Source organism: Copadichromis virginalis, linkage group LG7 (assembly GCF_057382275.1).
Source record: "Copadichromis virginalis isolate Kocher_CV1m ecotype Utaka linkage group LG7, C_Virginalis_male_GT1.1, whole genome shotgun sequence".
Classification (NCBI taxonomy): Eukaryota; Metazoa; Chordata; class Actinopteri; order Cichliformes; family Cichlidae; genus Copadichromis; species Copadichromis virginalis.
The window spans coordinates 42,590,093-42,603,483 of NC_140624.1; the positions used below are offsets into that span (position 1 = coordinate 42,590,093).

The 13,391-nt window shown below is 41.7% G+C and overlaps 2 long non-coding RNA genes across 2 annotated transcripts; both read left to right on the forward strand.

Moving 5' to 3' along the window:
* The first annotated feature begins 6,117 nt into the window (after window positions 1–6,117).
* Window positions 6,118–6,608, forward strand: LOC146705696 (uncharacterized). Its single transcript, XR_014921720.1, has 3 exons — window positions 6,118–6,211; window positions 6,300–6,419; window positions 6,498–6,608. It is a non-coding gene; the product is annotated as an uncharacterized LOC146705696 (long non-coding RNA).
* Window positions 6,609–9,613: 3,005 nt separating this feature from the next.
* LOC146705697 (uncharacterized) lies at window positions 9,614–10,742 on the forward strand. Its single transcript, XR_014921721.1, has 4 exons — window positions 9,614–9,715; window positions 9,806–9,906; window positions 9,993–10,063; window positions 10,577–10,742. It is a non-coding gene; the product is annotated as an uncharacterized LOC146705697 (long non-coding RNA).
* The last annotated feature ends 2,649 nt before the right edge of the window (window positions 10,743–13,391 follow it).

Below are 13,391 nucleotides of genomic sequence, written 5' to 3' on the forward strand. Positions count from 1 at the left end.
CTCCTGCTCGCACAAAGGCAATGGTAATGGGCAGGCATTGGAGTGCATTGGTGGCAGATCTTCTTCCTTCTAGGATACATGGCAGTTGTCTCAAAACCTGGTTGTTCTCCAGGTATGGTGGCCTTGGGACAGTCAGCCAGTAAGGATCTGCCTAGAGTTGCTGAAGTTTGGCACAAACCACAAGTAGGATCTTTTTGGGGGTGTAGGAATTACATTATTGGTGGTTCTGATTTTAAAGCTGATTCTGGTTCATTGTGACTCCCAGAAATCTTTCTAGGTGAAGTTTCGATGTTCCAGGTTTTCCCACTTTGTCTCCTGGCCCTGATTGGATTGTATAACTGCCTTTCTGCATCGTTCTCGACCTTCTTGACACCAAACCTGTTCAATTACCAGTCTTCTTGTCTGGATGGATGCAAAAATCTGATCAGAATCTGAATCAGAAAGACTTTATTGATCCCCAAGGGGCAATTAAGAGTGTGTGTGTGTCCTGATGTGTGGAGAGTGGGAAGACAAGATTATTTCCAGATGATGAAAAGTGAGACTTTGGATGGGTGGCTGATACACTTGGAGCCTGAAGCAGGAAGATAGAAGACCAAGGTAAGTTAAGGGGAAAAAAGCTAAACTGAGCCAAACTAGATATCACTAAAGTTTCTGTAATAAATTGATGTGAGTGGGTGTTGATCCAGGCCTTTTGTTTGCAAGATGGGGGTCCTAAGATGGGAGGCAGGTGCATCAGCCAGTGTTTCAGCCAGCAGGTAGGACCCTCTTCTAGGAAGACCTTGTAGGCAGGTGGGTACCATGTACATGAAGCAGGGACAGAGGAGAGAAAGACAGAGAGCGGCAGAAAAAAAGAGAGAAGGAAAGAGCCAGGCCACCAAAAAAAAAAAAAAAAAAAAAAAAATCAAATAGGATGTAAATAAGGTGGTAAATAAGGAAAGGTTGGAGATTACTCAGAGTTATTCATCTAGGAACCAGGAATGTTGGTTCCTAGTTGTAGTCCACATGATACCTCTGATCCACACAAATCCCAAGACCCATGGTTCCACAGAAGAACAATGGCAACACCATCAGTATACCTGTTGCAACCATTTTCTCACATGACTAATGTAGGTCATGTAATACAATTCATTCAGCCCACCTTCCTCCACGGGCACGTTCTAATACTTGCATGTCCTTTCACAGATGTCCTAACACAAGTCAAACACAGATTTGAAATTTTCAGCAATTTGTTCTTCATTTGCTCTTCTTTAGGATCAAGACATGAGCTAGTCTTTTCTCCCCACCATTCAGCTGTGGAGACCCAAAACGCTGCTGCCAGATCACTAGTTTTCCTTTTTTGGACTACTTTTGATAGGGACTAACACCGCTGCACCGACCCACTCACATCCCTATTAGACTTTGACCCTTGTCAAAGTTCCTCCTTGCTCTTGTCCATTTTTCTTGCTTTCAAAACATCAGCTTCAAGAACTGTTCATCTGTTGCTTGGTATATCCTATCTCTTGACAGGTGCCACTCTTGTTCTACTTCACTTGTCACTGTTTTTTATATTGTGGCCAACAGATCTATACTGCATGTTTGCCTGGGCTGGAAGAGAGATACAGAGATACTTAAGCCAGTAGACGCTCATTGAAGTTTTTCTTTTCCTATTTTGTTTAATCTCCCTTAGAAACAACTAAAATATTTGCTACTCGGAGCTGTAAGACTGTTAAACAATGCAGTCAAGTTAAAAACTCCTACCACCGTGTGAGTCAACATTTCTCTGAACGTTATCGAGAATAAAAGGGAAAGAAAATATTGTTTAAAAATGGTTAAAAGATTTAAGTGTTGGAAACTAGTGCATTATACTGCACAGGTTTTCCAGTAACAGTTGGGTCTTCTGGTTGTCACTGTAAGCCGGCTATGGCAGGGACAACAGTATGCTCTTTTGCATACACAAAAGCAATATCAGAGGGACTTTATGCATTTTAACAGCTGGATATCTTTCACTTTTAAAATATGCCATTTAATTACCGACTGGCAGCGTTCTTTTAATATAGTCTTGCTATGCTTTAACACAACATACTGTATGTTGTTGGTGATACATACATTTAAATAGACTCTGAGTCCTGGTTATTACTATTGTGGCACATATAGAAACTGTAAGAAAACTAGATTATTCTAGTGGACATTGTGCTTTGAGAAAAATTAATTACCTGTATAAATATATTCACATCTAAAGCCAGCATATTTACATTTTACTGTTCACATAACATAATGGAGTTAGGGGAAATGTATTTGCCACTGAAGGCTTGTGATAGAAATATATGCTCTACCCAAGAGTGCTGATAACAAACTCTAAAACTGTTTGTGTGTTTTCTGTTTCCTCCTGCTGGCATTGTTTATTTTGAAGCTCTTCGACTGGGAAAGCGTTGGCCAACATTTTTTCATCTGACTCTACACAAAACAAACACACACTTGGATTACAACTATGCCTACTTAGCACGTGAACAATAGCAGACAGAAGAAAACTAGCTGCGTCCAATTTTGTTGGACTGCTTTAACCCCAATCTATCCAAGGAATGCTGACTAAATTTGCTGTGTACAATTGTTTTTTTTTTTTATTGTAGTTGCAATTGAAGCAGATTTAGAAATACGTTTTGTGTGTCCACACTTACAAGGCAAATACTGAGATGCAGTCTACAGCACTTTTTTCAAACCTCAGGTGATTTTTTTGTAAGTATCAGACCCATTAAACACTGACAGGGTAAGAAGCTTCCAGGCAAATCTTTTCTTTTTAATTTAACAGATGTTTGACAGGTAATGGAAAATATCCATTATTAATGCAGTTTGGGATGACATAGTATATGCTAAAGGGGGCCAGGGAACATTAGCATGAATAATATTTGTCAGCAGGTGACAAGTGCAATGACACTACAAGTTCAGAAGCCATTTAAAAACCAAAACAATAATTTTGCAGTATTACATAAATTACCCTGGTGTACTTAAGAACCTTCACTTTCTGTACAAATATATGACAACAGTGTCAGAAAGTGTGAGAGAATGTGCTTGACAGTGAAAGAGAGAGAGAGAGAGAGAGAGGGGCATGGGAGAGAGCAAAGATAAAAAAGAGTTGAAGTTTAAGGGCCATAGAGAAAATCATCCATCCATTTTCTTAACCGCTTATCCAATTCAGTGCCACAGGGGGGGTTGGAGTCTATCCCAGCTGTCACTGGCCAAAAGGCACAGTACATCCTGCACTACTCCAGGGCCAACACAGAGAGGCAGATGGACTGTCATTTATACTCTCAGTCACACAAGTAGCCCAATAAGAATCACCAGTTAACCCAACATCCATGTCTCTGGACTGTGAACCAGGAATCCTCTTCCTGTGAGACAACAATACTAACCATTGCACCAACATGGCAAATGCAGAATTGGCAACCCAGTGCGGGGCCATTTAATCTGACGCAAAGCAACAACATATTTCTCAGTCTCCTTCTCACTCTCTCTCTCCCCCTCTCTTTCTCTCTCACTCACACACACACACACACACACACACACACACACACACACACACACACACACACACACACACACACTCATTTTCACATCTTAATGAGGACATCTAATTGCCATAATGCTTTCCCTAGGTACTTACCCTAACCTTAACCATCAAAAATAAATGCCTAAACCTAACCATAACCTAATTGTAACCCTGACCCTAAAACCACATTTTGAGTCTCAAAAATTCCTACAAACTTGTGGGACAGGCATTTTGTCCTCATAAGTTACTGTTGGTCCCAACACGGTCCCCACAAGTATAGTGGCATGCCAGTTTTTTCTGTCCTCACAAAGATGTTTAAACATGCGCGAGCACACACACACACACAACCCCATTCAGCTATCTTAGTGAGGACCTTCATTGACATAATGGTTTCCCTAGCCCCTAACCCTAACCATTAACCCCTAACCCTATACCTAACCATAAACTAATTGTAACCCTGAGGTGTGTGTGTGTGTGTTCCTGTCTAGCTATCATTGTGAGGACCAAAATCTGCATTCTACTATACTTGTGAGAACCAACAGTCACTTGTGAGGACACACTCGCTGGTCCTCACAAGTTTGAAGGCCTTTTTCAGGCTCAAAAAGTGGTTAGCTTAACAAAACAGTTTCCCACTTTGCCTCACTAGATGGCGATGTGTCTGGATCATGTTTACGTATCGTTTCTTTGCATGATACAGCTTCTGCCTGCATTTGTGGAAGGGTTCCTGAGTCTGTGAGGTCATTTCCATGACAGAATCATGCTTGCTTTTATTGCAGTGCTGTAGAGTGGCCAATGATCACAGGCGTCTAATATTGATTTTCAGTCTTCCCATATGGAAAAGAAATAGTAAAAACTTATATGTGATTACTCATGAAAGTGGCCACTTTCATGAGTAAATCATATAAGGCTTACATGATTTACTCATGAAAGTGGCCACTTTCTCATTACTTTCATACATTGTTTTAGTAAGTATCCAAAACATACAAGTTCCATCCATCCATTTTCATCCGCTTTGTCCGGGGCCGGGTCGCGGGGGCAGCAGCCTAAGCAAAGAGGCCCAGACCTCCCTCTCCCCAGCCACCTCCTCCAGCTTATCCGGGGGAATACCAAGGCGTTCCCAGGCCAGCCGAGAGATATAATCTCTCCAGCGTGTCCTGGGTCTGCCCCGGGGCCTCCTCCCGGTGGGACATGCCTGGAACACCTCACCCAGGAGGCGCCCAGGGGGCATCCTTGTCAGATGCCCGAACCACCTCAGCTGGCTCCTTTCGATGTGGAGCAGCAGCTGCTCTACTCTGAGCCCCTCCCAGATGGCCGAACTTCTCACCCTATCTCTAAGGGAGAGGCCAGCCACCCTTCGGAGGAAGCTCATTTCTGCCGCTTGTATCCGCGATCTCGTTCTTTCGGTCACTACCCACAGCTTGTGGCCATAGGTGAGGGTAGGGACGTAGATCGACCGGTAAATTGAGAGCTTCGCTTTTACACTCAGCTCCCTCTTCACCACGACGGACCGGTGCAGCGTCCGCATTACTGCAGCTGCAGCCCCAATCCGTCTGTCGATCTCCGGCTCCCTTCTCCCATCACTCGCGAACAAGACCCCGAGATACTTGAACTCCTCCACTTGGGGCAGGAACTCATCCCCGACCCGGAGTGGGCACTCCACCCTTTTCCGGCTGAGAACCATGGCCTCAGATTTGGAGGTGCTGATCCTCATTCCCGCTGCTTCACACTCGGCTGTGAACCGTTCCAGTGCGAGCTGGAGGCCCTCACCCAATGAAGCCAACAGAACCACATCATCTGCAAAAATCAGAGATGAGATTCTGAGGCCACCAAAGCGAAAGCCCTCCGCCACTTGGCTGCGCCTAGAAATCCTGTCCATAAAAATTATGAACAGAACCGGAGACAAAGGGCAGCCCTGGCGGAGCCCATCACCCACCGGGAACGAGTCCGACTTATTGCCGGCAATGCAAACCAAGCTCTTGCAACGGTTGTATAGGGATCGAATGGCCCGTAGCAATGGGCCAGACACCCCATATTCCCGCAACACCTCCCACAGGACACCCCGAGGGACAGAAGAGTTTATGTCAGTGCCCGGTCATATTTTAGATAGAAAGGAGCAGACGGCAGAGCTTCACTTCTTTAGACCGCGAAGGCCGGGTCCTCAGGTGGAAGTAGCCTTTGAATTTGGATACTCCCGCTGTTTCGGGGCCGTCCAATAATAACGGTGACATTTAACGTATTTTGTCCGATAAATAAACACTGTAAAATGTATTTACCCCCCCCCCCCCCCCCCCCAACAACCCCTTTGAATGTCTCCCTAGTATGACACCTGTTCTGGGAATTTCTCCTACCCCGTAAACCGTCCTACCCGTTGTTCCTGAGCATGTGCACGCATGCGCACAACACAAAAAGGGAAGCTAAGCGCATCTGGCTGTGATTTCACGCTACTCCGTTGTCATATTTGCAGGAGAATAGGTAAGTAGTAAGTATTAGTACTTTTTTATTGACGTTGATACTTGATTTTTTAAGCCTTTGTGATTGCTTGTCAATATGAAAGTGAAGTCGCTATCTGCTTTCTGCACAAAACTGTCGAATTTGCAGCTTTGGTGAAGTCTGCTGTCAAGTTACTGGACACGTGGTATTTGCACAACACTTTTGAGTCCGCAGCTTCGGTGTTTTAAGGCTGTTTCGGTAATGTCGTTATTTAATAAGTTAAAATATTTGCATTGTTAACTGCACATATTGAAGCTCATAAGAAAATGTTTACTTACAATCGTAGATATGGAGAAGAAGTGGGAAGAGATTTACGCGTTCATTTCTGCGGGCTCCTACCCTTCAGGATATGACAAGGCTCAGAGGCAAAACCTCAGAAGATATGCCTCAAAATTCAAACAAAAGGGTCAGTAATTTATTGTTAATACTAACAACTCATATATGTGGTTAAATTAATTTCTAAATATATATTGTTTTACTGCAGATGGAGAACTCTTTGTTGGAACCAGAAGAGTAGTAAAAACCATGGATGATGCCAGGAAGATATTTCATGAGTTTCATTCATCTCCAATTGGAGGACACACTGGCACACACAAAACGCTAAATGTCCGATAATTTGAAGACGCACACAAAGTATTGTTGCTAAATTGTTTGTTTGTTAGAGAATATGTCATTAAGTGTTTTCGTTTTGTTTTTGTTTTTTTTTACAAATGAGAATGTTGAACATTTACGTGAACTCCATAAATATTTTTACCTTAAAGATTCTGGAATGTGACCAGTGTCATGAAGTTGGGAAACCACTGACTGCTGTGCAACCATTGCAGTGTATTCAGGTAAATATTATGCCCCGTTTACCCATCAAACTATGCTTGTAGCTCATATTCATAAAGGCAGGAGGGTTTGCCACCTAATTTTAACCATCAATGTCAATGTGTACATTATACAAATTGTTATTCAAATTATTAATTTGTCCTTGATAGGTGTCTGAAGTGTGGGAACTTATTGGTATAGATCTTACTGGACCTCTTCCTAAAACTTCAAGCGGCTTCCAGTATATACTTACTGCAACTGACTACTTTTCAAAATGGGTTGAAGCTTTCCCATTAAAAACAAAATCTGCATCTGAGGTAGCCCAGCACTTGTGCTCCATTATATATAGACATGGCTGCCCCAAAAGGATTTTGTCAGACCAAGGCAGAAAGTTTGTGAATGAAGTAACTGTTAAATAATTTTCAGTTACATTTTTTAACTTTACTTCACTGGGGTCAAAGATTTTTTCTTGTGTGCTTGTATAAGCAGTATAACCTTGTCCTTATCTGTTGAAGCTCAACTCTGATCTTTGCAAGTTATTGCAAATTGAAAGAAGTGTCACAACAGCATACCATCCACAGACCAATGGTCTAGATGAAAAGACCAATGACAACATAAAAAGGTATGCCTAATTTTTATCTATCAGTTTTTAATAACATTACTTATGTTATTCAAACTTAATTGTTACTTAATAATTTATTAATTTCTTTACTTCTAATTAAACTTTCTGTCTTACTTACTGTCTTTACATATTTCTATGCCTGCATTTAGAGCCCTCCGAAAACTGGTGAATGACCAGCAGAATAACTGGGAGCTGTATCTAGATCCCACCCTGTTTTCACTGCGGTCAAAAGTACACACCACAACAATATACACACCTTTTTTTCTGCTGTATGGAAGAGAAGCAGTATTTCCATCAGAAGTGCCTGCTCAAGTGCCGGTGAGTGTTTGTCAAATTCTTTCTATGTTAGAACTAAGAATTGAAACCATTTAAGAAAAAAACCCAGTAATGTCTTTATGAATATGATATCATCTTGTTTTAATTGCTAATATCTACAAAATTTTAGATTTCCAACATCATTCTGCCAGACGACAAAAGGTACAGTGACTATGTACAGTCTGAAAGTGAAGCACAACATGCAGTTAAAGAAACTGCACAAGAAAACATTGCGAAGTCACAAGACAAGCAAAAGGTTGCATATGCCAAGCGGGCCCTGAAAAAGTACAAAAATGTTGTGTACAATGTAGGGGATCAAATTCTGCTTCTAAATATGAGGAAACGTGGGCGAAAAGGAGGAAGACTTGAACCGGATTTTTCAGGTCCCTACACAATTGATGACTTCAGTGGAAAATGTGTTAGACTGAAAAACGCTGAGGGAAATACTTTAAAAAGTCTATACAGTATTGACCACATTAAACCCTATAGAAGAAGCCACCCTGTCCAAGTCTCAACTCCAACTGAACCTGTTGAGAGTAGCACATCTTCTGAGATGTGGCCTTGCAGTCCTCAGCGTCATCATGAAGCGCTGCAAAATAACAGATCCTCTGTCATTCAGTTTGCACCAAAAATAGCTCAGGTAAAATCAGTCCAAGCACCAGAAGAGCTTGTACCAGTGACCCCCCAGAAACCCAGCGTGCAAGAAAAAGGTGGCATAGCTAAAAATCTCATTCTGACCGGTTGGTCAACTGTTGCCAGTTTGGCTAGTCGAATGGATAGAATGTTTTATTTTTTTCTCCCCTCTTACTAATTTTGACCTGTTGGTCCAATTTTGGCTAATTTCTGATTTACATAAAGCTACTCCCCTCTGGCATGTTTATTTTGTTGGCCCTTTGGCCCTTGTCTGCTTGTGGCCCATTGGCCATTGACCGTGATTTTCAAATGGCAACTGTTATTACTAAAGAAACTTATCATATTTTGTTTTTTAGTGAAGTGGCTTTGGGCTGCAAAGGACACCGGGCGTGTGGAGGCAGTGGTTGGGCCATGCAAATTGTATGACTCTTCTTTTCGCACACTGGAGGACAGTGGGTGGCTTTCTGATGAGGTAAGTGAAGTAATCATTTTTGGTCGTAGTGGTGGTCTGTAAAAATAATCTTCTTTTAATCCAAACAGGTCATTGATACATACCTGCACTGCCTCATTAGGAAACAAAAAGGCAAGTAAGAACGTATGCCGGTTATTTCACAAAGGTATTTTATACAATTTTGTAATCTTTTAAAAAAAACAAAATCTTGCATTTTTCAGAAACCCGTGTATCAGTTGTCTTGCGTTGTTGCAACCTCTCTGTTTTCTGGGAAGTTTAAATGTGTCAGCAAGGTAATGTAGATGTTAAACCTTTATAAACTTAAAAATATTCCACAGATGTTGTTTCCGGCTGAGGACATTTGGTTGTGCTCACTGAACTCTGGTGCACACTGGATCCTTGTGGTACATGTTCACACCTCATGTGTTTTTTCTCTTTTTTGTTTTACTGTTCTTTTTAGCAGCATATTCTTATTTTGAAAATGCTTACAATTGATTATGTTTACTTAAGTGAGTGTAATACACATATTCTACTAAATACAATTTTTATTTTAGGTTGTCAAAATCTCCTCACAATCTGTACTGCTGTTAGACCCTCTTGGAAATGAAGGTTGTTATGAAAGGAAAGTTATGCGTAACTGGAGGTATTCATCATTCATTAATTTTCTGTTTTGGGTTGTTTGGTTTGTGGGGGTTTTTTTTCTTTTTATTTAGAGCAAAATGCTGGCTACATTTTAAAAACTTGTTTTATTTTTATTAGGAATTTTCTGAGGATGAAAGGAAAGGAAGAGTCCCGAGTGGATTGGAAAATGGAGACTCTGCCACACAACAAGCAGATGGACTCCAGCAGTTGTGGAGTTTTAGTGTTGAAGGTATTTAATAAGCAATTGTATTTAATTGTATTTATTGTATTTAACTAGAATTAAGTTAATCAATTCCAATTACTGTAACATATTTTACAGTTTGCCAAACACTACCTTCTGAGTGGAGAGGTTACTGTCCACTCCAGAAGCCATTGGGCTGCAGCGCACTGAAATTGCTTGCGAACTGCTAGAACATGAAAGTAAGTTGAGTCATGTGCTTTTGTATTGCAATAGCACTTTCAGTTTTGTTTAAAAACTGTTAGGTTGAACGCCAGTGTGTTTCTAGGTAATGCTGATGACTACTGTGTGGTTTGTTCCATGCTGGAAGCCGATCCTGAGTCCAGTATGATTGAAATGGTAAAACAAATAAACCACAAATGCAATATACAATGGCTTGCAATAGTATTCGGCCCCCTTGAACTTTTCCACATTTTGTCACTTTACAGCCAAAAATACAAATCAATTTTATTGTAATTCCACGTGAAAGACCAACACAAAGTGGTGTACACGTGAGAAGTGGAACAACAATCATACATGATTCCAAACAATTTTTACAAATTAATAACTGAAAAGTGGGGTGTGCGTAATTATTCAGCCCCCTGAGTCAATACTTTTTAGAACCACCTTTATCTGCAATTACAGCTGCCAGTCTTTTAGGGTATGTCTCTACCAGCTAGAGACTGGTAGAGACATTGGTCTTTCACGTGGAATTCCAATAAAATTGATTCATGTTTGTGAATGCAATCTGACAAAATGTGGAAAAGTTCATGGGGGCCGAATACTTTTGCAAGCCACTGTTGTAATTATTTTCTCATCAAATTCACAATGTTGGTTAACACACTTACACCCCCTACCCTTCTCCCTCTTCAGGTGCAGTGCGAGTTTTGTTCCAGATGGGCACATTTTGGATGTGCTCAATATGAGAGCAGCCTGGTCAAACACCTGTGCGACAAATGTGCATAATTTGTACACTGTTTCTTTTTCAGTTCTTTCTCCCTGTGTTCTGTTGGATCTATAAATGTCAAATATATGTATCTGTAAATATATTCAGTAAATACAGTGGGGCAAAAAAGTATTTAGTCAGCCACCGATTGTGCAAGTTCCCCCACCTAAAATAATGACAGAGGTCAGTAATTTGCACCAGAGGTACACTTCAGCTGTGAGAGACAGAATGTGGAAAAAAAATCCATGAATCCACATGGTAGGATTTGTAAAGAATTTATTTGTAAATTAGGGTGGAAAATAAGTATTTGGTCAATAACAAAAATACAACTCAATACTTTGTAACATAACCTTTGTTGGCAATAACAGAGGTCAAACGTTTACTATAGGTCTTTACCAGGTTTGCACACACAGTAGCTGGTATTTTGGCCCATTCCTCCATGCAGATCTTCTCGAGAGCAGTGATGTTTTGGGGCTGTCGCCGAGCAACACGGACTTTCAACTCCCGCCACAGATTTTCTATGGGGTTGAGGTCTGGAGACTGGCTAGGCCACTCCAGGACTTTCAAATGCTTCTTACGGAGCCACTCCTTTGTTGCCCGGGCGGTGTGTTTTGGATCATTGTCATGTTGGAAGACCCAGCCTCGTTTCATCTTCAAAGTTCTCACTGATGGAAGGAGGTTTTGGCTCAAAATCTCACGATACATGGCCCCATTCATTCTGTCCTTAACACGGATCAGTCGTCCTGTCCCCTTGGCAGAAAAACAGCCCCATAGCATGATGTTTCCACCCCCATGCTTCACAGTAGGTATGGTGTTCTTGGGATGCAACTCAGTATTCTTCTTCCTCCAAACACGACGAGTTGAGTTTATACCAAAAAGTTCTACTTTGGTTTCATCTGACCACATGACATTCTCCCAATCCTCTGCTGTATCATCCATGTGCTCTCTGGCAAACTTCAGACGGGCCTGGACATGCACTGGCTTCAGCAGCGGAACACGTCTGGCACTGTGGGATTTGATTCCCTGCCGTTGTAGTGTGTTACTGATGGTGACCTTTGTTACTTTGGTCCCAGCTCTCTGCAGGTCATTCACCAGGTCCCCCCGTGTGGTTCTGGGATCTTTGCTCACCGTTCTCATGATCATTTTGACCCCACGGGATGAGATCTTGCGTGGAGCCCCAGATCGAGGGAGATTATCAGTGGTCTTGTATGTCTTCCATTTTCTGATGATTGCTCCCACAGTTAATTTTTCACACCAAGCTGCTTGCCTATTGTAGATTCACTCTTCCCAGTCTGGTGCAGGTCTACAATACTTTTCCTGGTGTCCTTCGAAAGCTCTTTGGTCTTGGCCATGGCGGAGTTTGGAGTCTGACTGTTTGAGGCTGTGGACAGGTGTCTTTTATACAGATGATGAGTTCAAACAGGTGCCATTCATACAGGTAACGAGTGGGGGACAGAAAAGCTTCTTACAGAAGACGTTACAGGTCTGTGAGAGCCAGAGATTTTCCTTGTTTGAGGTGACCAAATACTTATTTTCCACCCTGATTTACGAATAAATTCTTTACAAATCCTACCATGTGGATTCATGGATTTTTTTTCCACATTCTGTCTCTCACAGCTGAAGTGTACCTCTGGTGCAAATTACTGACCTCTGTCATCATTTTAAGTGGGGGAACTTGCACAATCGGTGGCTGACTAAATACTTTTTTGCCCCACTGTATATACTGTAACTATAATGGAGTGAGTTCATTGTCAAAGTTTATATAGTCAGGTGTTCCAATCACTTCAATAGTGACAGCTGTATAACTTAAGCACCTTGGCATGCAGACTGCTTCTACAAACAAGTGCCAAACCATGCTACTGTTGTGATTATAAACTAGAAGCATACTCTGATAGGAAGAATTACGTGCCAAAACATGCTACCTTTGTGAACGTGACCTACAAGCACACTTTAATGGGTAAAAAGAAGTGTCAAACCGAACTGGCTTTATGAATATCAGCTAAAAACATACTCTGATGGGCAAAGTTAAGTGGCAAACCGTCATACCTACTTAAATTGGTGCTGGAATTATTGTTTGGCAGCAGAAATGTGCATAAATTTCGTACCGTAGGACATTTTGCCAAAGTAGGACTGTTTGTCAGGGGACACCGTAAAATTATCCTACGGGTAGGACGTTTTGCCAAAGTAGGATGGTTTGTCAGAACACCACAACACCTCACTCTTGGAGCACTTTTTTGCCACATGTATCGCTAACCACGTCTCAGCTGTTTGTGGAGGTAAAATACGTCCGCACAATTACGCTCAGCCATTGTTGTGCGTGCGCACACCAAGGTGCTGCGAGACATTTATACAGCCGTATTTCGGACATGACTATGAAAGGCGGAAGAGGAAGTAGTTCCTTTGAATGTAGACAATCCGAGTGTTATAGTTTCTTTCCATTGTGTCCCTGTTGATGATAAACTACAAATTTACTCTAAATTACTAAAATATCGATATTTTAATGTGAGAATCGATTCTAGAACATAAATGATTGGCATCGGAGGAATCTATATTTCAGGATCGATCCGCACATCACTAGTTACCAGCCGTCAGCTACATAGAAAAGGATCCTGGTGTAGAAAGTAATATTAAATAAATTCTAACAACAGCTGATCAAGCTTAAACGTGCTGCTGTTGTTCAGCTGCTGGTTTCCTCTTTCTGGTGCAAAGTGGGCCAAAAACAAAGAAGAGAGACGGACTCGC